The sequence below is a fragment of the Cryptomeria japonica genome, chromosome 11, assembly GCF_030272615.1.
Source record: "Cryptomeria japonica chromosome 11, Sugi_1.0, whole genome shotgun sequence".
NCBI classification, from domain to species: domain Eukaryota; kingdom Viridiplantae; phylum Streptophyta; class Pinopsida; order Cupressales; family Cupressaceae; genus Cryptomeria; species Cryptomeria japonica.
The window spans coordinates 313653950-313673675 of NC_081415.1; the positions used below are offsets into that span (position 1 = coordinate 313653950).

Genomic DNA, 19726 nt, shown 5'->3' on the forward strand with positions numbered 1-19726 from the left:
CAGCGGTCTGCTTGCAAGCCTTGTACTGCCTCAATCATCGGTCATCTAAACAAGTCTTCAAGCTGCCTCGAGTTCTCTCCTTCCAACAGGTTTACAACTAGCTCTTCTTCCATCAATAGGTTCATAACCAACTCTGATACCACCTAATGTAGTCAAGGTAGGGAGGACCAATGAAGGGCAGCCCCACCTTGTAGCCTAAAACGTAAACACCATGACTAACAAAGTGAACTAGTCCACAAAACATAAGTTATACCATGGAAAATAGGGAAAATGAGAAATCTTTAAATTAATTTGATGAATTACATTTTCCCTCAGACTTTACAGATGCTAGGCCTCAGACCTGGATAACAAAATGATTCAAATAACTCAATTTCCTGATCTGGTAGATCATCTGCTTTCAACTCTGTCTTTTGCTATGTCTGTTGATCCAAACCAAAGCACCTCAGTGCCTCCAAAATCTACATCTTTTCTAATTCTTATCTTCCGTGGATCTTTGTCCCCCTTTTCAAATGAATCTCCATCTCCCCCTTTATACCATCTGCAAGCCTCAACAACTTAATCAAGTTAGCAAAAATGCATGGGTTTATGATGAAACGCGTAAACATAAACACTAGAACCAGAGCAATACCAGAATTGATATCTCACTAGAATCAAATCCAAATGCCATCAATTTTGTATATGTTTAATTCAAGGGTCTCTAGATGCTAAATCCAGATCCGCGGCTCTAAATTAAAAAAAATGAAGAAACATGACAATCTCCAAGGCCACCTCCCCAGTAATTAGCAACTCCATGGTCAACTTCTCCAACCGGATGAATTTCCTGGAAGCCCCTGCATCAATTCCTTAAATATTGTTTGGGTAGAATAGTAACAACATTGAGAGGAGGATAAGTTAATAGTCTTCTTCCACTTGTGCAATTAAGCTCAATCTTATCCTTTTATTGTTATAGGATGTTCACTTAATATTTCAAAAAAAAAAACTCTCTTATTTGGAAATGTTAGTCAGTTCCTCTAGGGTTTCTTGGTGGGATGTTACATGATGACACTCTTCCCTACATGTAGATCCTAGCTCCTTATACCTTGTTTTGGATAACCTCTGGATGTTTTGTGGTTATGGACTTAGCCTTGTGATGTGATTGGGAATAATGTTTATGTGGTTTCTTTTTAGTTGTGGTTTGTGTGATATTTTATCTCTTTGGTTGTTAGGTGTCAACCTAGGGCTAGAGTGTGTGTGGGACCTTGTGTCATCTCCTAGCAAGGGAGGAGGTTCCTTTGGTTCCACATGGCCGGGTGGTTTGATGCCTTCTTCCATTGGGATGTTCTTCGCTGGATGCTCTTGTCCATGGATGTGGATTCTCTTATCTCTTTAGCTCTTTAGCTTATGGATGGATTCCTTGTAGCATATTGATGTACCATGATTTATATGGTATATGTATTTGTAGAATTCATGAGATAATTATAGTGGTAGTTGAGAGCTATGTTCCTTTATGTAGAGGAATATTGTATATGTAATGGTAGAAGATGTATTAGGTCATGATCATAATACCTGTAAGTGAACATAATGTTATAATTATTGGTGTATCTTGGATATTGATCTTTAATGGAGGTAATGGAACTGGTTTTATGGATATGCATTTAGTGTTATGTGAATGTCTATGATGATTAAGAAAGTGGATTAGGCATGTGGTAGATAATATTGGAATTGGAATGATGTTGTTAGGACATTGAATAAGTAAATGGGACTAGGAACATTTGGATTGGTTCTCTTAAAATGAATCTTAAGGGGTTTAATGGCATCTACATTATTAATGCAAGTAATCATGATAGATAGAATAGTGAGGTATCTTATGTATGCATGAAAAGAGAAAATTCTATTTGAGTTAAAATGAATTAGATTATGTTAGTAATTATAATGTTATGCATATGTTGGTGTGTTCTTGTTGATGTTATATGTAATGATGTTGAGATACCCCTGGGGAAGAATAATTATAGAGTTGTGTATATTTCCGCTTGCGTATAGTGCTTTTCTGATTATGTTCATGATGAATATATTTATATCTTGTTATGGATGATAAACGCATATGAGTAGATAGTTGTACATGTTGTATTAGATGATGTTTAAAAAAAAACCTCTATTTTCATATCAGATGGTTAATTTCTCTAGGGTATTTTGGCGGGCATTACATTGGGACCTTGATGTCTAGGACCAAGGCACTCGGCACTATGGTCCTTAGGGACCAGGGCACCCAACACTCTGGTCCTCTTTCAAAGGGCCCATTTTGGGGCCTCATAATGGTAACATGATTTGAGAAGGAACCTAGATTTCATGTTGACTCATGTCAAAAAATTAATTTATTTTTCGACTAGCATGTATAAAAGGAGGTCCACCCCTATCATTTTGACATCAATTGGCATTCATAATCCACTCTTGAGATCCAACAAATTCAAGTGAGAAAGCAATCAGTCTTCTTTCAAGGATTGAAGTGGAAGTAAAGTCAATACTTGAGCATTGGAGATGACATTCATGTTCTATGTTTTATGAAGAGTGTCTACATGGAACCTTGATTCCTTGTGAAGACAAAAAAAATTTCATTAAAAGGTGTATCATTACTGTTCCATACATTTGCAACCTTTCAGTCAAAAGGAAAGAATTTCCATTACAATACTTCATTTACATTTCAATTCTATTTCATGGTTAATTCCAAAACTGGGGTTTGACCTAAGGCAAACCCCTATTCCCAATCATTTCCCCTTCTCTACTTTGTGCAGGAATAGGTACAAAGCTATAATTTTCAGGATTAACATTATGTGCAGAGATGAACAGGGTCCCTATTGGACGACAAAATGTTCAGAGGACCAAAGTGACGAACATTCTAGTCCAAACAATTCAGGTCAACCTTCTGGGAACAAATCTAAATATTCACATATTGCCCAGATCCAAGTTTGTAGCTCTATTTGACTATTGTAGCTCACTATTTATGCATAATTGCTTCAATTTACACATATTTAACCTAATTTTGGCATTATTAATTAAATCAATTCAACTTAAAGGGAAATAAGAGGCACATCTAAAACCCTTGGAATCTGATCACAATCTTAGTCTTTTAGGCTTAGAACTATCAAATTCCATCTTTCCCTAATGTAGTGATCCCTAAGCAAAAATTAGCGGTTTTACTACATTAATGGGTGAAACCCTAATTTTTCACATTTACATTTTGGTGAACTCGACATCTTACACCTTTTTTTATGATTTATGTTCTTAGATTTGATTATTCATGCATTTTCAAATTGAAATTTACATTTACAAATTTAATTTTCAATTGAATTAAATAAATTTAGAGGTTAAATTCACAAAAACCCTAGTTTTTAATTCTAAAATTGAACTTGTGGGTTTTCTAATTTGGATTAATTATTTCAGATTTGATTATTCATGTAATTTAAAATTTAAATTTGCATTCATAGATCTCATTTTCATTTGAATTACATAAATTTAGTGGTTGAATTTACAAAACCCTAATTTATAATTCTAAAATTTACCTGTGGGTTGCATAATTTTTCAAATCCGATCTTTATGATATTATATGATATACTTTAGAGGCATTTATCTTTCAAATTCATCAATCAAATTGTTCAATTAATTGAGCATAAAGTGTTCCTAAATATTAGATAATTTGATTCATAAGGATTTGCCTAGCTAATGGAGTGTTTTGTTTGGGGTCTTGGATTTCCTTCCTTTTGGGGTATCTCAAGCCCTTTTGGTTGGACTTCTCTTTTTTTTTATTAGTCTGAGTTGGCAGTTCTTGCGGGGCTAATTCTCTTGTGGGTTTGAGGCTTGGTGGCTCTTTTATGGGCTTGTTTTATGGGATGACTTGTAATATTGGCTTCTTGTTGATTGGATATATTTTTACCCCTTTTTAAATATAATAATTGATATTAAAAATATTATTGTAGACACCTACCCCCTTTTAAAAATAATAATTGATATTAAAAATATTATTGTAGACACTTAAATTATTGTTTAACTAAATAAATATTTATTATTTATTTTATTATTTTTATCCTAATGTCCTATATTAATTAATTAAATAAATATTATTTGTTTTTTTAATTCATTAACCTTTTCCACTGTTAATAAAATAAATATTTTTATTTACTTAATTAATTTACTAAGCCTCTTCTTTCTAATTTAAATAATACTTATTATTTATTTAATAATTTCACCTCTCTCCTAAATTGAATAAATATTTTATTTTTTTAATTTATGTGACTTAATATTAACTTTAATATAAATGTTATTACAACAAAATCTAGTATTACTAATCAAACAAACTTTGATGATGATGATAATAATAATAATAATAATATTGTTTTAATTTAATAACATATGTTATTGTGAATACTTAAATAATGACATTAACGTTAATATTAATATTTAAATATATAATAATATTATTATTTTAGTAACATCTTAATAACCCTTATTAATTAATTGATAAATTGTTAATACTAAAATAATAACTTTTAATCAAAATCTTGGCATTAATACCAATGTTGAAATTGAGAATTACTTTTTTTAAAACTTTCTTAAATTATATTATAATTTATACAACAACACACTAAGGTTGGGTTACGTTTAAGAGGAAGAATGTAATATGTTTTTAGTTACATGAGTGTGGTTCAATAAAGCTTCCTTTTAGGTTTTCATATCAAGTGTGATGCCTTGAGCCAACCTCAACACAACAAATCATGCGTCTAATGTCGTAACATGTCAAACATGATAGAATATTCCAACTATTAATCCGCTATTATTTTAAAAATATATGGTTTTGTTCTTCACTCAAATATGTTTTATCTACTCTATGTAGTATGGACTCTCTCATCCTTGCCAAGATTTTGTTGACGTGGTAAACCTTAAACAATTGATTCATCGATAAACGTGCCCTTTAAATATTTTTTTCTATTCTCATTATTTTCATTAACATGATTCTTTGTGCTTATGTTAAAGCATGAAATGTTGCTTGCTATATATAGTTCAATGAAAATATTCTCTATTAGAAATCTTGTGAAAAAATAAAGTTTTAATAACAATCATTTTAATTAAATATACAAATTTGAAGTTGAGTAAGGATTCTACTCACACCAATAACGGCGAATCAACTAAGAAAAAAACTTAATTTACTATGATACCAATGTTAGGAAATATGAGATTTACTCTAAATTTAAAAAAATGAAATTCAACTATCAAAAAGAAAATAGTCTAGTTACAATCATGTGACCAAGGTGGTCACATCAACTAATCAGCTAACTGCATTTTTTCCCCTTATGTCATACCTCCTTCAATCCCAAGTCCCCAAGGTCTTTATTAAGGCAACACCAATCCCACCTAACCACATTTTTTCCCCTTATGTACTCCTTTTTTTCTACAAGATGCTATTATACTATGTCACAAAAACAGTTAAAAGTGATGCACATAACTATAATATAACACACACAACATAAATAATCTTGATAAAGACATATTCATATTCTAATTTCTTCTTCTTTATAAAATGTGATTATATTATATCACAAAAATAATGTTGTTGGGATACAAGAAATGCTTTTATTCTTCTATTTTTATTCTTTAAAACACTACTTTACTACACTCTTTTTATTTCAATATTCAATAATAAAATACATATAACCTAATATGTAATGCTAACATATTCTAAAATATACATTTTATAATTGTTTGCAAAAAGAAATTATATTAAAACCCTAGACAATTCATTCACATTCATTAAATAGATCTATCGCTTTCTATACAACTATGTATAATATCATACTATAAATCAGTTAGTTAATTAATTATACAAACACCTCGTAACATTTTTTTTAGATACCTTTGAGTTGTGGATGTTATAAGAACAACAACTTCGTTTTGCTACTTCTAATATCAAAAACATCTTTTAGTTTGAAAAAATAATTCATCAATGTCTTTATTAAGAAAATGGATCATGTGCCACTAAACATGCAAAAATAAAAATCAATACAAACTAATTTATTTGGTTTAATTTGTTTATACCATTCATTAGATTGGGGATTTTTCAAATGCTGAAAATAGATCTTCCTCCTTATTCTTAATCCTTAGCCTTCTAATATTTTTTTTTTGTAATTTTTTTTAGTTCTTAACCTTATACCTTTTTTTCTTGGTCTTAACTTTTATTTTAGTTTTTTTTATCCTTCTTGTATTTGTCTTTTAAATTTATTTGTATTTTGACATGTTCTAATGTAGTTTTACTTTTAATTTTTCTATTTATTTATCATATAATTTATTATTTAAAAAATATCTATATAATATATATTAATGTCTTAAAAATAAAATTAAAATTTTGTTTGTTTTTATGTCAAAACATGATATCGCAAGTCATATATTTTAATGTAGTAATTTTTTAATTAGATTAATTTGAATATAATATTATCCAATAATTAGTTAATTTCATTCACAAATATGATAGACTAAAAATTAGAGGTCTATTAAGTAAAAAAAATTATAAAATACAAAATTATAGTAAAGAATGACAATATGTATTTCTTAATATGTAAATCCTTAAAACCTGTAGATAATATTAGATCTAGAAGTAACTTTATTACAAAATAATTTTAGGTTAAATATTCTATGAAGATCCTAATTGCTTGATAAAATTAGGATACCATATTATTAAATTTGACTTTAAAACATAGATTATCATATTGAATAGTAGACTAGGTGGTTAAACATGACATTTTATCTATGTAACTAAATCTTGGTATAATTTGTGTTCCACCAATATGATTGGTAAACATGAGCTCTTAGTTATAAGATGATATTCTTATTCAATCATAAAGTTTTTCTATTAGAGATTGAAATAATTTTGAATAAATTCATTATATTTAATGGCAAGTTGTGTTCTTAACATAATAAAATTCAAACTAAATGTATAGTACAAACAATTAATTTGAATTGAGAAAATCTAATTATATTAAAAAAAAACACTCAAATATTAACATTAAAAGTTGTATTTCTATATAGGACTTACAAATCTTTAGACATGATTTATCACATTGCTTTAGATAAGATTATTAAGATGCATTTATATACAAATGTACAAGTAATATTTTATCACAAGTTGATGATAATTTGTAAAGTTATATATTTCCTTCAGCTAATGGGGTGTCAATTAAACTAGACTCATGCATTATACTATGGTTATTGCATTCTTAGTTGAAGTGTAACATCATTTAGTTAAATATAATCAGTTGATAAATACATTTTAATTTATTAATATTTTATTTGTATTTTGTGGGATAAAATATAAAATGTATAAGATAAAATCTCCCTTTTATATGAGAATATAACTTTAATATGAATAAAAAAGTAAAATCTTTTTTCATACTTTTTAATGATTTTCAATTTAGGTTGTAGACATACCACTAAAATAATAACATGTAAGATATAAAAGATATGAGCATAGATCTAAAATAAAATAGTGTGCATATGGTACATGGAAAATATTTTTCATACTTATTGCTAAAATGGAGAAGCATAAATGAATTCTTGAATAAATATTTAAGAGTACAAAAACCACAACAAATATATACAAAAGGTAAAAATATTAATAATTATTCTATAATATAGAATTCACTATGCAAAACAAATAATGATAAAATAATAAAAATATCATTAATCACATGATACAACTTGAAATAAAGTTCAAAATTGATACTTCTAATCCTTGAACTTGTTAAATTATTTTATTTACAAAAAAAAAAACTATATCAATAAACAAATTTTACTATACTTTTCTCGTAATTAAGATTTACAAATATGAAAATATTATCTAAAACTATCTATTGAACAAAAAATAAGTTATAATATATAAAAATAATTGAACTGTAAAAATAAAACACCTCTCAAAATTATATCATGTCTAAAAACAACTCACAAAAATATGACTTTCTATGACTAATTTCATGGCAACTATGTTTGAGCTCTTATAGGCCTTGTACACTTCATACATATTTAAAAATATTTTGTATACCATCAGCATATATTAAGTTAATGAAATAATCCTTCGATTCGATTGAAATGATCACATCTTCATTTGAATGACCATCTTGATGTATCCATCTTCTCTTGTTCTTTAATATCTACAATATGAGCCAAAGTCGTTAACTTGTTTAATATATCTACATAAAAACTAAAAATTCTACCAAGATCCTCTTTGATCTCCTTATAAAATTTTCTTTCTAAACTTAGATACATCTATTTCAATATTTTCTATCATATAAATTATATATGAAATAGACTCAATGTAAGTGATATTTCGTGATTGATTATATATATCCAATCTCTCATTTCTCTTAAATGTTTCACATGTTTTCAAATAGAGTATCAACCTTAATACATTCATTATACTCAAATGAATACTAAATTTCTCTACTCTTACAAATATATACGTTTACTGTAAATTATTTTCTACTAACTTTCATTTACTTAAGATTAGATAAGAAATTAGTCCAAACTATGATAGCATTAAACATTTATGTCTCTAAATTATTTATCATAACATTTTAGAGTTTTAATTTATGAAGTATTTAAATTGGTTTAGCTATAGAGAATAGATCATTCAATAACATTTATTCAATCCTAGAGAATAGATCATTCAATAACATTTATTCAATCCAAGAACCTATTAATCTTTCATAAGATTCAAATTATCCAACTATAGTCATTGAAACTCATCCAAACTTAAACAAGGCAGTAAATATCTTTCCCATAGGATTGATAATGATTTAGCTAAATGCTAAATATAAGAAGTTAAATTTATTACTCACTTCCTCAATTATCATATCTTAGTGATATTTGTTTACTCAAAATGGAATTGAAGCAATTTCAAAGATATTCAAATATGCTTCTACTGCATTATTCCCTAATAGTTTTTTCGTCACTATATGCAATGTTAGCTTCTAGAGTTTTTTTTTTCATATAATGCCCCAAAAATGGATATTGTTCATATAGATATCCAAGTTGAGCATCCCTAAAAATATAGCTTTCTTAAATATTGTTTTTCTTGGATTTTATTGAAAAAATGGTGTAATTGAATTTTGATACTTAAGGGAAAATATTGAGTGAATATATTCTTCGTAGAATCCATACTCTAAACTCACATCATTACACTCTTCCTGGTATGAATGTTCACTTGCTTCCTAAGTACCTATAACTATTTTCTAGTTTTTCATACATTTTTTCTAAATATGAGGATTATGTAGTGGAAATTGAGTAGTTGTATGAAAAGTATGAAGTGAAGGAATACTCAAATTAGGTGGAATGGGGATCAAATAATAAATAGAGGTTTGCCAAGATCTTCCATATAAATGTGAACACTTTAACTTGAAAATTATGGGTTCTCTAATATCTCTTTACTCAAGACTATTAAATACTTGGCATCATTGGGTGTTACCATGTTTCTTAATTCGAACTTAAACCTTCTAGATTGAGGAACCTCTAGCTCCTATTTATTTTTTTCTCTTTGCTCTTGTTGATAACCTAGATTGTGACTTTAAAATACCAAGATTTATGAACGTACTAGAAATTATTTCTCAAGATCTTCTTGAGCATAGTAAAACTAGAAAGTTATGTCATGTTTAATTATTATTAATATTTTTAAAAAATTATTATTTCTACAAGTGACTCCCCTAGAGATGTTTTCATTTTTAAATAATGTAATGACCTTTGTATCATAATTCTTTGTCTCTATTTTAGATAAGTGTCCAACTTTTCAAACCAATAAATTGAAGTGTGGTATTGAATGAACTTGGTTTCTCTTGTATAAAAGAGATTAAATATCTCCTTGACCATATTCATAACTTAAGGTACATTACTGATATCCAATATGTCATCTAGTTCACTTAATAATATAAAAGGTTTGCATATTGATGTATGAGAATCTAAGCATAGACGAAAAAATAGTGCAGTGTTGGAAGTTTAGTGCACACCATGTGCATGATGGAAATAATGAAGGTGGATGTTTTGGTTACATAGTTTGAGCCAATGACTATTAGCAATGCATCAAAGTGATAACATAAGGAAGTAGTTTACAATTAAAATACCTATCAAATAAATAGTGTGGATGGTGGTGGACCATCTAATCAATATTAAATATTAGATTTCCTTAATTAAATGATATATTTTTCTAATTAATGCATGTGGTTGAGTTGATAAACTAAAAATTCGGCATGTAGGTACATTAATAAGAGCTAGTGGAATTTTACACCAGAATCTCATTGAAAATTTATATAAATATTTGACCATTATAAACCATCAAGTCCTTCAGTTGCCAAATTCGAGAGTTTGCATGTGTAATCTAACTATAAATTTGATTCAATAATAATAAAATCAATTATTTTTACCAAATATTTTTTTCCTCTCTCCTTGCAAAATATCTCATGACTAGAATCTCTAATTATGATTGTATCACAACCTAAGGTTTGGTTTGTAGAGTGCTTAAAGTGTCATCTAGTTGTGCCCTAGGGTTTGTGGCCAAAAAACTTTATGGACATAAAATGTTGAGCATGGGTAGAAGGCAACATAAAATTATTCCAACATAGAATTGTTTGGGTAAATGGTGTGAAAAGTGGGTTTATTATGGAGACTACATGAGGAGGAACATGATAAAAAAATATAACAAATATATTAGAGCTAGAGGATGTTATAAGAGACCTCTAGGAAAAGATTGATGAGATGGAAGTAACTTTGCATTTGAAGCGAAGAGGATGTAGACTTAAGAGATGAGACATCACTTGAGGAGCACATGTATAGGGTTGAAAATGACCCAATAGAGAGGAAAATAATGAAGGCATTTGTAGAATAGTAACAACTCACACTTGGATAATAAAATTTATATAAGGAACTTATAAGTAGAGGAGTTGATTCACAAAATCATGGAGCAAGGAAAAAGTTGAGTATCAATTTGTTGAAGATTCCAAGAGGGTATGGTTTACATAAATAAATTTAGAAGGGAATGCATCACTATGATGGGATCATGTCGAAAAGGGTAGGTAGTAGCAAGAAAATTATAAAATCCACACATGGAGCGACACAATTAATAAGCTAAGATAAAAATGCCTTCCTGTATACTATGATATGATCTTATTTAGTAAGCTCCAAAATTTGAGACTAAGAGAAATGAACAATGAACAATGATATGATCTTATTTGGTTGACCATTCTTGTGAGACATAATGAAGATATGGAGAAAGTCAAATGGTATGTGAATAGATTGCATGTGTATTCAATATTATTTTGACATGATAACTCCGAAGACCATGAAATAAGCCTACTAATATGTGTTGAAGTTGGAAGGGTAGCTATAATTGAGATAACAAAGCATGTTGAGAGGAAAAAAAGGTTTATGTATGGATGAAAAGGTAAAGTATGTGATGAGAAGGTAAAGCAAACAAAAGCATGTGGAGGAAAGGTAAGAACATCATAAACCTATGGAGGTGATCCTAAGAGAAAATATTCTTTCCTTTAAGAGTATATAAAAGGGTGGCGAGTTTCTAGATGCAAAGAAAATGGGGACCACTCTTTTAGTTAATTGCGCATGGAATAAAGAAATAATGTGTGTGGTTAAAAGATGGAAAGCAACCATGTTGCTTAGAGTACCAACAAGTGTGTAGTTTCTCTTCTACAATAGATTTTCTCATATAAATCACTATGTTTTTTTATTAAGGATCAAATAGGTTTTAAGGGGACCCGAAACCCCTTACAACAAGTTTTGAAGGGACCTGAAACCCTTGGATTTTGCATGGATCCGGAACCCATAGAAGAAAGTTGCTATAAAATACAACATAGACAACAAGAATCCCATCATTAGCCTAACATCAAAGTGAAATCATTGAAGAACTAGTTGAAAAAAGAAGGCCAAAGACATTCTCCTAAAAACTTAGTTAACCATGGTCATGGGGGTTTTCTAGGCCCCCTTAACCTTCATAATGGGTTTTAACAAGGCTCCCATAACCTTAAGCTTGAGGATGAGTAGCACTGAGATCATCATACCCTCCAAACTCTCCACCTCAATAGGAGATAAATGAGAGAAACTAGTAAAAAGACTAGTCTCAATACCCATACAACCAAGAGACAACATACCATCAGCCCCCAACAACATCTGCCAACATCAATAGCAACATCCATCTCCACCTCAATAGAAGATAGGTCATCTCCAACACCATCTATCTTCACCTCTAAATAAGATAGGGCCACCTCTATAAGAAGAAACTGAGAAAATCAAGGATGCTGAGGCAAAAGAAAAATAGTAAGAGGGGAGCCAACAAAAAGGCCAAAAAAGATAGAGACTTATAGCCCATAGAGAATGTACTTCAAATAACACCAGGGGGACCAAGCCACTCAACCATCCCCACAAAGAAAACCATATGCAAGAAAGGGTGAAGACATGAAAGAGGCAAGAAAGGACAACACCCTCAAGGAACAAAGCAACATCTTTGGGAACAAGAACAAGATCTCCAACTTCCCAAATATCCACCTCAAAAATGGCCTCTAAGATGACAATGAGGGCACCACTAAACCAAAGGGCATCAACAACCCCAAAACCACAAAACACATCTTATCCTGCCAAACTTGTCTCCTCCTCAAAATGAACTAGGACCACCTCCATAGGAAGACCATAACAAGAATCCTTAGCAAGCTACCAAACAACAAAGAAGCCCACCAAATCACACTCCACCTCGAAGGGATACACAAGACTGAGAACATTGGAAAGCAACAAAACCTCCTGGTGGTTGCCCCAAAAGATAATATCATTGATATCCAATAAATCCTCCACAATAGTGCTCCTGTAACACACAAAATTGACCAGAAACAAACTAGGGGAGCCATGCCCACAACCAACATTAGAGGATCTGGAGCACACCAAAGCTAAAAAAAACTACAAGAACCCATGGGAAACAAAACCCCTCTACGGGAAAGAGAGGTCTCTACTCATGGAAATGACACAAAGAAGGACCCTCCCTACGAGAAAGACCACAACCCATTTGACGAAAAGAAACACTGCTCTTAGAAGGGCCAATAGAGAAGATCGAACAAATCTCATCAGAGTAGAAGCAACAAGGGTCTCTATGATAGAAATATAGAGGGGGTAACCCACCCCAGGAGCCTAAAAGACAATTGGGCAAAAGGAAAGGTTACCATCCCCCGGGGAGGAAAACAAGCCTAGAAACCTCAAAAAACAGAAAACCTTGTCCAAAAAATAGGGCATCAAAAGAGTAGCCAAAGAAGTTGCATTAGAGGGCCAAAATTCATCCTAGAGAGAGCCAAGGACCCAGGGCAAAGAAAAAGAATAAATGCACTAAATTTGTCACGGGATAGGGACAACAAAGGGAAAGCCCACATCAAAAACACCCTTCCATACTAAAAAACAAGCACAAATAAAGAGACTCCAACACTGGCATAAACACCAGGATGAGAGATATGGAGTGTAATGACCGACAGCAACCATCAACATACCACAAAAACCAATGACTAGTCTCCATCCCCATCATCATCCGAGTCATCTACATCTCCCATTCCATCCTCAGAAACAGTGAATGAAATCCTACTCGCGGATGTCCCACTCCGCGCATGCTCCATTCTCACTTTACATAAATCACTATGTTTTTTATTGAGATAAACGAATTTTACAGGGACCCGAAACCCAGAGTCAGAGAGCAATACAAAAAATAAACAGTCACTAACCAGTCCATAACCAACAACAAAACAACCACAGAAATAGGGGCCAAGCCCACACAACAAAAACACAAAATAGTAATAGAGAAAAACTAAAACCCACTAAACCAAAGATCACATCAGCTCTGAATTGTTTTGGATCACACTCTTGTTGATTTCCTCGAGCTCATCCATGATGAACCGAGAGGTAATCTTCTCTTGGTTCCTGCTTCTTGTCCTCATATAGGGACCAGTAGTGGTCTATGGTCTCATACCCTACAAGTTCGGCTCCTAGATTTTCTTCTTCTGTTTGGTGTCTAAGGATGGGATACTAGTGGTAGACTGAGCTCTTTGGTCTGCAATCATCGCATTGACCTTTTTAAGACCCTTAGCGTTGTTATTCATGACTTCCTTGCTAATATCAACCAGATTCTTCAGGTTGCCCTTAATCACTATGTTATGCTATAACTATTTATACAAATATGATTACATTTCTCTACTTTCTATATTTAATATTTAAATTTGTTTTGAGTTTTTTTACATCACTCTCTTCAACATTAACATAAGGTTGTATTTCTATATATCTTTCTTCCTTTCAAGTGGTATCAAATCCTAATCACCTTCAGTTCTAGTTGTTGAGTAAAGGGCATTTGGAACTAATCATCTTTTGAGTGGGAGATTGTATAAAAGGAGAACTTTGTGATCTTTATTATAAGAATAAAGATAGAAAGTATGTACGGGAGGATTGAAGTTGAATTTTTTCAAAAGTGAACTTTTCAAGATATGAAAACTAAAAATGGAAGATCTACTGATTTACTATGATCCATGGGATGAAGATCTATTGATTAACTATGATCCATAGTCAGTTGTTGATGTAAATATTCAAACACCTATGTACACTACTCAAGCATATCAATATGATAGACTAAAAAGATTAAAATCTCAATATACTATTCTTTGTGTGTTATGTTCTTATTAATGTCCATGAAGAATGCAACACAAAATTATTATAGATGAAACTTAAAGAGATATATCAAGCCAAATTTTTAGTGAACAAAATATCCTTGAGGAATAATATTTATTCTTGGTTGAATTGCAAACCACCTCGAAGCATCTAGCATGCTGGTGGCTAAGTGAAACTTTGTGGGTGTGAAAATATATGAGTAGGAGAGATATCAAAAGTTTTTTTTATTGCAAGACTCATAGGATAGCCTTTTTGTGGCCATTGGGAGTAATTTTATCACTTTGAAGGTAGAGGATGTTGTTGGTTCTTTTCTCCTCAAAGTAAAAAATAGGAAAATCTCTTCAATTGCTAAAGAGGTCTTGAGTTTTCAAGGAGGACCAAAAGAAAGAGGAAAGAAGAATGAAAAGTAACAAGAAAAATCCGAAGCCAAGTCTAAGAGGATATCTAAATCTCTTAAAGAGCCAAAGGAAATTTGTTGGAATTTTAACAAACCTACTCACTTTTATAAGGAATGAAAGAAAAAAAGAAAATGAAGAATAAGAAAGTTGATTATGATTTTATGTTTGAGAAGGAATATGGTGATTTATACATTACAATCTTGCCACTCATGCAAGTGAGGATGCATCTGTGGTTGACTTAGGTGCATATTTTTCATATGACCTCAAATAAACACTAGTTCTGTAAGTATGAAAAGTATGAAGGTAAGGCATACTTAAGTTATATCTCTTATTTATCTATTATTGTTCATTGTAGTAAATAGCTAAAAATTCCTCATGGCAGAGTTAAGAGATTTTATGTTATCTTGTATATCTTAGGATTAGTATGTAATTTGTTATATATGAGAAAAATAATAGATGTGGGTGTGTTGGTGAAGCTTTATTAAGAAGTTGTTTAAATGGTAGGAGGGGTTATAGTGATTCATAAAGGCAACAAAATTAGAACTTATTTTTAGCTTGATGCATAAATAATTGAATTCCATAATACTTCTATGAAAAATAAATTCGTGACTACTTAATTGTGATTTGTTAATATTAGAACAACCAATAGTGCTTATGTTTTTAATTTATTCAATACTATAAGTTGGACAAATAAGTGATAACTTGTGTTATTTTTGTCCACTATATAGGCATAGTATATGATAGAAATTCATACATTTAAATAAACCACTTTGCTTAATAAATTGTGTTCATACATTGTGTTAGAATAAGGTATAATTATAGTTTGCTATGATCATATAGATGGTTAGTATCACTTTGTGAGAGAAATGATCAAGGATTAAAGAGTGAAGCTAGAAAAAGTTAAAAAGTGCTGAATTTTGTAGATGCATCAATTGACCAAATTTTTAAGCACAAAAGGTTTAGATGGTGTTTAGAGTCTATGGGCTTCTTGGCTCCTAGTAGTTGATTCCATGATAATATGTTACCCATACCTCTTGGAAGGTATTCAACAAGTGGGAGAATTTTTAGAAATTAGGGTTTCTCTACATTTGCAAGTGGGGTTTTATTTTTTAAACTATTAGGCATTTTCTCATACTTGTGATATTTTAACATTTATGCTCCACCTCAAATGGGGCATTGGAACTTATGAAAAGAGTAAATTCCAAGTGTTAATACCTTTGTTAACAAGTTGTAAGATGTTATAAGGTCGATAAATATGGAAAATATGGAGTGCCCTTCTTCTATGGGATTCTATGATGAGTTATTAAAACATCATGTAATGTCTAAGAGCTAGATTTGGGGGGGAGTTATTTTGGAATCTTGATCAAGTTTGATATGATTTATTATTTCTCATGTCATGCTTATTTTGAGACAATATGACAAGCTATGTTAGGTCATGTTGAATGGATCAAATGGAAGTTACTACTACATTATTGACTTACTATTTTTAGTGGGTAAAATAGAATATTCATGGTGGCATTAGAAATTGTGCCCAAGTTAGGCACCATTTTTGGGGGTTTTATAAAATATTTTTACAACCCATGTGTGGTGTCCTAGCTTTATCATTTGCCTATAAGTTGATACTTGAGGAAGTGGTTTCATAAATTGAATTTGTAGGTACATAAGTGCTATTAGAATGCTGCCAAATTATTCCAAGTTTATGGTTGGTGAATATTGCTATAAAGACTTGTGATGCAATAGTATATTAATCTTCACATCTAATAATACATTTTGCAGTTTTAGGAGTATGAGGTTTTCCTCTTCGAAAAGTTTTCCCCAACTAAATGAAAATATCTATGTTATGGTATAATTGTTTATATATTTACGATTGCATTTTTCTAGTTTTCATAATTAGTTTGGATTAGTTTTAAGTTTTTGTAAATAACATCCTTTAAGTTAAGCATATGAATCTTTTCCTACATATCTTTATTCCTTGATTTTAATAAATTAGCCAATTTATCACTATCTAATTTTAATATTTTTTTCTCAGTAGATTGCTACTTGAGTGGCATATAAGTTGAAGAACATACGCATAAGGTATTGGACATATGATCAAAATTCTATGTAATCATACAAGAATTGAAAATTGGAGAAATAACCTATTGCCATAGAAGTTTGTGTTATACAGAAACCATCAACTGATGTAATAATTAGCAATCAAGGCAACGTGAGCCAATGTCATATGAAATTAGTAGAGTTCAAGTAGGAGGCCTAACCAAGTTGCAAATGTGCTAATTTTATGGTGTGCTTTGATGCATGAGATGCACCTAAGATTCCCATGGTTTGATTTAGAAAAATATCAATGCATATGAGGATTCAATGAGGCATGGGATTGTGTAATGTCCCATTTTTTAAAATGAGATTATTATAATAACAAATTAAAATATCAAGTGAAAAAATAAAAAATGTTAAAATATAAAAGATAATATAATTATTTAAAAATTAAACTTATTTTAAACAATAATATTTTTTATCAAAGGTCATGAAGGAATGCATAGAGTTATCACCATTTGAAGAAAAGGGCATTTAAAAAGAAACCAAGAATAGAGAAGGGCATCATAGGGAAACATTTTATTATTTGATTTTACTCCTTATGGAGTATGAATGATGAATCAGTTAACTTGACGACAAAACCCCTCATGGAAGTAATTAAACAACAAAAATTTCTTAATTTCTATAATTGGGTTAGTGAAGGGAAACCCTTGATTTAGCTCAAATCTAAGACATTTCAAAGAAATTTAAATAAAATATGATCACTCCAAATTGGAGGAATATTTACAACAAAGATTAGAGTATAAATTCTATCTTTCTAAGAAACTTGCTTAGCATAAAAAATAAAATATAGAATGAATTGTTAAAATTGTAATATCTACATTGATTGCATACTTATACTTAATTGTGCGACTATTTTTTTTTTTAAACAAAAGTGGCAAGCCACTGATATATATATATATATATTAATAAGAAAACTGATTCAAGAGCTCAATAGGGAAAGAACCAGAAATAAAACCCTATATCCTTGCTCAGATACAGTGAAGAAGAAGGAAGGAGGCTATGAGAAGAAGCCACCCGATCCGGAGAGATAAATAGGGACTGCCCATAGAATGAGTCTCTTAGGGGCCAAAAAGAGAGTAACCGGTCAGGACAAGATCGGAGGAAACCAAAAATAACCAAACCCCTTAACCGGTTACCGTGGCAATTGAGAAGCGTGAATCTTCTTGTTGGAGCACTGATGAGCTGTGACAACCGGTTTCCGATTATGTTGTACTGGTGCTTTGATACCGGTATGATGTCCTTATGATTGGTTCATAAAAAGAAAAGCCTCCAATGCCAGTGCAAGTTGACAAGCAAAGAAGATGACTCCTCTACCGGTTCGGTTGCCGTTAGATTTTCCACCCGTAAAAAAAGAGCATGTTCTGGGTAGCAAAAAACAAAGCCGGAATACCTTTACTCGTTCATGGCGGTGTCTTCCTGGGTTTGAATTGCAGGGGCATCAAAAGTGGGCAGAAGGAAAGTAGTCCATCCAATGACTTCATCTTGCGTCGGTACGTTGAGGTCTGGAACCCTATTTGTAGTCCGACCCCTTTCCATAGGTTGAGATATTTGCAAACAGGGGTCAACATTTTTTATTTCCAAGATTTCCATTAGGGACCCAACTTTAATTTTGACTCTATGTACAATGTGGTCATCCAATTGTCTGTTGAATTGATGCAAGTCGTTCTTCACATGGTGAAATTTTTTTCGTTCAAGGGCATGCTTTATTCGGTCGTAGAGTACCATGTAAGCATGGCTAGATTGAATAAAGTGACGTGGAAAGAGGCCCCCAAGGAGAGCCGACCTGTGCCATAGATTATATTTTGCCAGGGCTTCATGGAACGGGGTCGGGGGACACACATCTTATCTTACCAATTTGAAGAAAACTAATTCTAGCAGAGGAATAGATTGCAAGAGATCTAGAGCATTTGACAGAAAGGAACTGAGAAGTTGATGGGGATACATAATCCTTTTATCTTGCGGAGATAACATCTCCTCACCAATGAAGTCTTTGACAACTCTTCTCAATTGTGGATTGTGTAACAGAAAAAGTTGGTCGAGGTCCCTGTCATTGATGTGTCCATGAAAAGTCGTCGAAGGTTCTGGAATTTGCACTGAAATCCGGTCGTTCCATGGCATATACTCCTAGTGAATTTGCCTACATCCTCCGCAAGAACTGTTTTCCATATTGCAGAGCACTACGATACTTCAAAAATTTAAATTTTTGAAAATTATGACTGAGAACTGCGTGTAAGAGCAGGTTGGTTCCATTTATAAACAAAAATTACCATCTTAAAGTGCAATAAATGATCAGATTTTAGGATCATGTTTGCGATCCTTGCATTAATTTTGTGACCGTAATATAGTCGAGGGGATGTGTGAGAGGCCTAAGTCTGTTTTGCCTCATGTGAAGTGACATATTGAGAATCCTCGGGCACTTCGCACTAAAGTTCCATACATACCATCTACAAAATGCATTTAAAAGCATAAATGCAAGTGTCCTGTCAGCCTTCTTGTTCACCGACACCGGTTATATGCTTGCATGCGAGTAT

At 31.4% G+C, this 19726-nt stretch overlaps 1 protein-coding gene across 1 annotated transcript in view; it reads right to left on the reverse strand.

Annotated features, from left to right (window-relative positions):
• Window positions 1–7871: 7871 nt before the first annotated feature.
• The window catches only part of LOC131065043 (transcription factor TCP2), a 32194-nt gene continuing 20339 nt past the window's right edge, over window positions 7872–19726 (reverse strand). Inside the window, exon 3 of the mRNA XM_057999413.2 lies at window positions 7872–8168. The gene's annotated coding sequence lies outside the window, so the exon portion shown is untranslated. The remainder of the gene's footprint in view (window positions 8169–19726) is intronic.